Source organism: Dendrobium catenatum, unplaced genomic scaffold (assembly GCF_001605985.2).
Source record: "Dendrobium catenatum unplaced genomic scaffold, ASM160598v2 fragScaff_scaffold_802, whole genome shotgun sequence".
Classification (NCBI taxonomy): domain Eukaryota; kingdom Viridiplantae; phylum Streptophyta; class Magnoliopsida; order Asparagales; family Orchidaceae; genus Dendrobium; species Dendrobium catenatum.
The window spans coordinates 23,937-30,976 of record NW_021319264.1 but is presented as its reverse complement, the minus strand read 5'-3'; the positions used below and the strand labels follow the sequence as shown (position 1 = coordinate 30,976).

Genomic DNA, 7,040 nt, shown 5'->3' with positions numbered 1-7,040 from the left:
TTGAAGTGAACTCCCCTCCTCAATCAGATCGTATAGCTTTGATCCCAAGGCCGCTTTCTTTCTCCACCAAGGCTTTAAGCTTTTTGAATACATTAAAGACCTCTAATTTTTGCTTCAAAAAATATGCCCAAGATTTTCTTGAAAAATCATCTATGAAGATAAGGAAATAGTTATTCTTACCAAGAGAACTTGGCCTTATTGGACCACATACATCAATATGTATGAGTTCAAATGGCTTTATGCTCTTGAATTTGAATCCTTTGGAAAGATCTTCTTGAATGGCTTCTCGAGCAAGCAACCTTCATATATCTGGTCTGGGTGATAATAGCTTCAGTCCTCCAAAATTAAGATGCCCATATTGAAGATGCTAGAGCCAAGATGGGTCTTTGTAACAAGCTTTGAGACACTTAGCAATATTATTTTGAAAATTGAGCAAGAACATTCTATTCATTGACATTGATATCTTTATAATTAGGTTGCTCATAATTTTTCTTATAGAAAGGTTTTTATCTTTCAAATGAATATCATAAAATTTCTCTAAGAGTTAACCCAGACTGAAGATATTACTCTTCATATTTGGCACATAATAGACATTAGAAAGGAATTGGTGCTTTCCATTCTTCAATTGGATAAGAATATTACCTTTGCCCTTCACAGCTACATTGGACTCATCTCCAAAGGATACATTACCACTCACTAATTCGTCAAGATCCACGAACATGCTTTTTCTTCCACACATATGGTTATTTGCATCGGTGTTCAGATACCATGTGTTATCTTCAACTTTTTCATTCTCCTTATATGTCAATAGCAAAGTGTCATCTTGTTGACTTCTCTCTTCCATATAATTAGCCTTCTCTTCAACTTTATTGTTATTGGGAGTTCTATATTCTATAGTGTAGTGGCCAAATTTTTTATAGTTGTAGCACATCGCTTGAGATTTGTCATACCTTTGTCTTGGTTTTCCTCTTCCACACCCTCTTATTGAAGTTCCACCTTGTCCAAAATTTGTATTGTTGTTCTTTTCATTGTTAAAGCTCCACCCATATCCGCATCTATTACCACGGCCTTGTCCTCGACCACGACCTCTTCTTTGTAGGCTTCTACCATACTCAAGGCTATCTCCTTTAGCTGAATTAATTTGTGTCTTCAAGAGTTGTTATGTGATAACTTACTTGTTTTTTTTTTCTTTTCTTTATAGTCTTGTAAGGAACCTAGGAGTTGCTCGATTATCATAGCCTTTAATTATTAAGTTTATTCAATAATGGCAAAAATTTGATCTAACTTTGAATTGAATGATTGAAGGATTTTCTCTATAATCCATATATCTTCTAGCTTCTCATCATTTCTTTTTAATTGATTAGAAATGGCTAAGACTTTAGTAAAGTAGTTAGAGATGACTTCTACTTCTTTCATATGTAAGGCTTTGAAGTCACCGCTTAATGTTTGGAGACACATCTTCTTGACTTGTTCCTCTCCTTTGTAAGAGGTTTGAAGCTTCTCCCATGCCTCTTTGGTAGACTTCGCATCAAAAAGCTTCTCAAAAGCATCATCATCTAATCCTTGCAAGATTAAATAGAGAGCCTTCTTGTCTCTCCTCCTTGAATCTCTTAAACTATCCTTTTGAGCTTGGGATAAAATTGGCTCATCTTGTGGCTCCTTGTAGCCTTTCTCTACCATCTCCCATACATCTTGCACTCCAAGAAGGTCCTTCATCTTGATTATCCAATTGTCATAGTTGTTATTATTGAGCATTGAGACTTGGAAGGGATCATACCATTGCTCACCATCTCTTTGGAAAGAAACTTCGGCTCTAAATTCTAATACCACTTTGTTGGAAAATAAGAGGTTATTATAAGAGGAGGAATTCTAAAAGAGAAGAGGAACACTTATCAAACTCACTTTAATTACACTCTTGAACTTCTTTATTCTACTTCATACAAAACTCAAAGACACCACACCTATTTATACTAGTGACTCCTCCATTAGGATTGTGCTAACACATTTCAATCCAATGGCTACTATTGACTCTCTAGAATATTCTCCTATCTTTATTTACAAAAATCATTAATTACATATTCTAGAATTCTCTAAATAACTCTTTAAGAATGTTTTTTTAGAATACTCTAAAACATTCTTCATAAAATAAGACTAGAGAATTTTCTAAGGATTTTTCTAAAGTATGGGCTAAATTTAAAAAGCCCACTCAATTAAAAGGCCCAATTAATCAAGTTTAATTTTCAACACGCTTTACATGCACTTTACTTGTGCTTTTGGTGCACTTGGATTAAAGTTTCATGGACACATTAAATATATAAAGTAAAAACTAAATACAATTGAATATATACATGTCCACACCACATGTCAACATTTTATTGGAGTCCGGACGTACCTCTACGTCTGTTCTCTACAACTAATAATTTCTCTACTTCTTGGACATTAATTTTATAGCACTTCAAATGGGAAAAAAATTATAATGGGAATATAATATACGTGGCCACTGAAGAAGCTGAAAGCACACATAATCGGTCGATCCACTATGAGCACTAGTGTGTTGTAGGTGTTTGACAAATTGCATAGTAGGTACGCTGCCTGCCAACAAAATAAAATTTGAAAGAGCTTGCAATTAAATCCTTACACTTGAATTTAATAGGTGAAAAACTATTTGCATTTTTTTCTTTTTTTAATGTCTTATCAGCTCAAACAATTAAGCTCAATCTAATAATTTAAATAATTTCTCCATTGAATTTGCTGGAGATCGAAAGACTCGGAGCTGGATTACTTTTCAACTAAACGTTAACTATTATTCTTCAGCATTCTGTATCCTCTTTGCAACTTCCGCATTCCAAATAGACCACTCACTGTTCAACCATAATGGCTTCACCTTCTAAAAAGGTAACTACGTCATTCTCGTTTAGCTCATCTTCAAAGAAAATTTTTTTTTTTTTGTATTTAGTGTCTACATTTATGGTTATTAGAGTTTAGTGTACTTGCATGTTATAATAACTGAGTTTGAATTGCATAACAACTAGGTATGAATTACATAATAACTTCATATGTGCTGCGTAGTTGTCTATAAAATGCATATGAGCTGCATAAAATTGATTATGACTGCGTAAAGTTAACAAATTTTTGAGTTTAGAAAATTCATTTTTTATGGTTTACTGTGTATTTTGTTACATATTTTGCTACATATTGGCTGCAATTTGGCTACGCATTGGCTACGTATTAGCTGATTGTGTAATGGTTGCATATTGGATTCATATTGGGTGTGTATTTTGTTCTGAGTATTGGTTGCATTTGGTTTGTCTATTTATTGTGTATTTTCTATATTTTTGTTATTTTTTAAATCCTCATGCACTGTTTCTTTATTGATTGTTTCTTTGTGATTTTCATGGAGCTATGTTCGTCCTCTTACTTATTGATGCTATTTGTCAACATTCAGAACTATTTGTGACAATTTTGATGAGATAATTAACAAAAATGTCAAGAAGACCTTAAAAAGATTAAACATGTACCAATTTCTTTAGTTCCTATCCCTCCAACAGAATGTCCTACTCATCTACCAGCTGCTTAAATTATGGGACATTCCTCAACAGTTCTTTATAATCAAGGGTCATGTCATATAATTTAGAACTGATGAAGTGACTCTTTTGCAAGGTTGTGAAAACCATACTGGATAATGAATCAGTAGAAGGAGCAGTTCACAGTTCGACCGGTCAAACTGGGGTCAAACCGAATGACGTGATAAATAAAATTTAGATGACATAAAAAGCATATAATAATATAATAGGAGCTTTAGCGTTTTTAGTCTCACATCACTTTGGAGAATTTTCTTGGAAATGCTTTTACTTTACTAGTTTTATAGATGGTTATCATCTCAATGATTCCCTTTATTATATCTCATTTTAATAATTTTTTTATCTATTTTTAATGATGTTAATTTCATAAATTATTTATTTATTAATTTAGTTAATTATAATCACTATTAAAATATTTTAAAATATGGCAAAAATTTCATTTTATTTGTACATCTAATTAACTTCATTTATTCATTTAAATACTTGACATTTCTTATTTTGTTTAAATTAATTGCATTTAAGTAAGAGTCAATTGGTACATTTAACCGAAAATCTTCATCTTTCCTTAACCTAATGGTATTCTGTTGCAACCCTTCGCATTCTGAAACCTAACCTTTCATTTCAATTATTTTAATTGTAATTGATTAATAAATATGATTTTATTTGTTTCAAATATATTGTATTAATTGTCATAATGATATATTAATCCTTCATCTAATCAAAAGTCATCATCTTCCCTTAAACAATCTTGAACATTCTTAGTCATACAAATAGCAAAATCCTATCCATACATCCATGCATTAACATATTGGTATTCTATTGCAACTTTTCTTTATACATTATCCCATATTAATTTAAATATATTATTTCATTATTTTAATTATAATTGATTAATAATTAAAATTTTATTCATATCAAACATACAGTATTAATTAACATAATGATGCATTAATGCTTCATCTAACCGAAACTCTTCATCTTCCCTTAAATAATCTTGATTATTTTTTATTATATAAATGACAAAATCCTAACCATCCATCCCTCAACTTATTAGTATTCTGTTGCAACCATTTGCATTCTAACTTTATTTATTTAATACCTCAAATTGTCGTAGGCTCATGCTCCTGCAACTCGCTCACACGTGCGAAACCACTCATGAAAACCCCTTCACATTCATCGTTGTTATATCTCTCCATCTCCCTTGAAGATCTCTCTATCTCCGTTAAAGAACTTCTTTCAACTTATCATTTTTGAAGCCCCTTCATCTTTATCGTTTCTATCGCATTTAGTCTCACTTCAAGTGTTGGCATGTTTTCATCTTCACTTGAAGATCTCTCCTCTTTCAGCAAGCTTGATTCTGGTAAAATATTTTCCTTTCATTATGCTTGCTATCTCCTCTTCATTAACCCCATTTTGATTTTTCTTACTTGATTTTATTTCCATTTCATGCATTTAAAATTCAAAATATCATCTTCACATTTGATGCATTTATTTATGATATGTGCTATACTATTTATTTTTCCCTTTATGACTCTGTATTATGCTTTGACACTTTGTTGATTGGGATATGGCATGTAATGTGTCAATAATGATCGTATATAGGAGTTCAAACAAGCCTTTTTTTTTTTTTTTTTTTTTTTTTTTTTAGCAAAACATAAATTCATTACTCAATCAACAAAGGTTACAATAGCTAAAGAAGGGAAACAAAGTTAAAAGAAAAACAACAGGAATTATAGGCGATTAAAAAAGCTCAGGAGACTGCCGAGGCTCCCAGCGACCCAGTCGCCATACCCGAACCGTCCAATAAAAGGTTGCCACAAGCACGACGACCAGGCCGCGAGCCCCGACCACATCATTGCTATAGCCCATAAAACCACAAAGCCTCGGCGAACGAAGAAACAAACGAAAAGCATGGAAACTCAATGTCGGCGACATCGTCTCCCCCACCATTTCCCCAGATTCTGCTCAATTTTAGCACTAACCACAGAAAAGTCGTTGTCCGTATCCGAATACACATCATCATCAGAAGATTCCGAAACGGAATCAACAGCCAACCCGTTTGTTTGGTTCCTAACTTCCAAACCTGAACAATCACCTAAACAGATAGCCATAGCTTGCGAATTAATCAGATTAACCGGGACGTCAACAATCCTATCCAAAGCCGAAACCCCCTTCTCACTGTCATTAGGCAGGAAAGGCCTCGCCACACCCAACTCCGAATCCAAAACAATCTCGGAGTTAACAACAGCACCCTCCGCTAAAGTATTGAATTCCACTGAAGTAATAATTGGCAAGTCAGCAGTAGCAACCTTAGGAACAAAAGGGGTAGCATTGGGAGAAAGAACACCCACAATAGCCTCAGGAAAAAATCCTCCACCATTAATTAACCTATTATCAACCAAAACAGAACCAGAATCAATTAAGACGTTTGGAACAACATCAACTGAATCGGAATCAACCAACTTAGCAGTATCTAAATTTAAAGGCATAACAACAGTATTCAGTCCATCAATAACGTCCACGCGATCAACCTCCGCACCCTCCCTAAGCAAAGACGAAGCGTTAAGCTCAGTAATCACAGGTTCAGACAAAACACCAGCATTATTAACAACATTAAACTTCACCCCAACCGCCTCAGCTAACACCGGAGCATCAGTAACCATATCCCCCCCCCGGCAGGAGTAGGAACATCCAAAACTGATCTGCACGACCCATTAGCATGCCCGATACATTTGCACACAGAACAAAAATTAGGAAATTCATCAAGAATGACATCCTGAACATATCCCAAAGAATCAGAACCAAGCCAAACTTGTTTAGGATATGATTTCGTGATATCAAGCTCAACTAACACACGAGCATTAGAGGGCCGAGAACCCACCGAAGTCGCCTCATCAATTTTTAAAGGTTTACCAAAGATTTCAGCTAAACCAAACAGAATGCGGGGTGCAAAGAAATGGGGACGAAGGCGCGGAAAAAAAATCCAAATCGGAATAATCGGAGATTCCACCCCAATATCCAGAGTCGGAGACCACTTAGTTAGCTTCATATAACAGTTGAACACAATGTAAGACCGGTGACAAAACACCCTGCAGTAATCAAGATCGTTTGCTAACTTAATCAGAATATGGGTTTGATCTAAAACAGTTACAGAAACCTCACCCTTAAGCTTTAGGTTAAAAAAAAAATTTCTTATAGCTTCCAGAGAAGGTCTCTTAGAAGGAAAAAAACCTACTAAAGAAAACTGGAAAGGGATAGCAAGCTCAGAAATCTCAAGATCCGAAACCCACAAAGAAGGTAATCCACGGTGAGTCGAACGCCTAAGATCAGGAAAAATCGGTTTGGAGCCATCCAGAGCCTCTCTAAACGAACGAGAGTGAGGAAACCCACCCAAAAAACCAGGGTCCTTAAGTTTAGAAGAAGCCATACCGAAAAGCCCGGCAAAACCAACGGAAAAGC

At 34.6% G+C, this 7,040-nt stretch overlaps 1 pseudogene; it reads right to left on the bottom strand.

The window, feature by feature from the left end:
• Positions 1-237: 237 nt before the first annotated feature.
• Positions 238-7,008, bottom strand: LOC110112310 (annotated as a pseudogene).
• Positions 7,009-7,040: the final 32 nt, after the last annotated feature.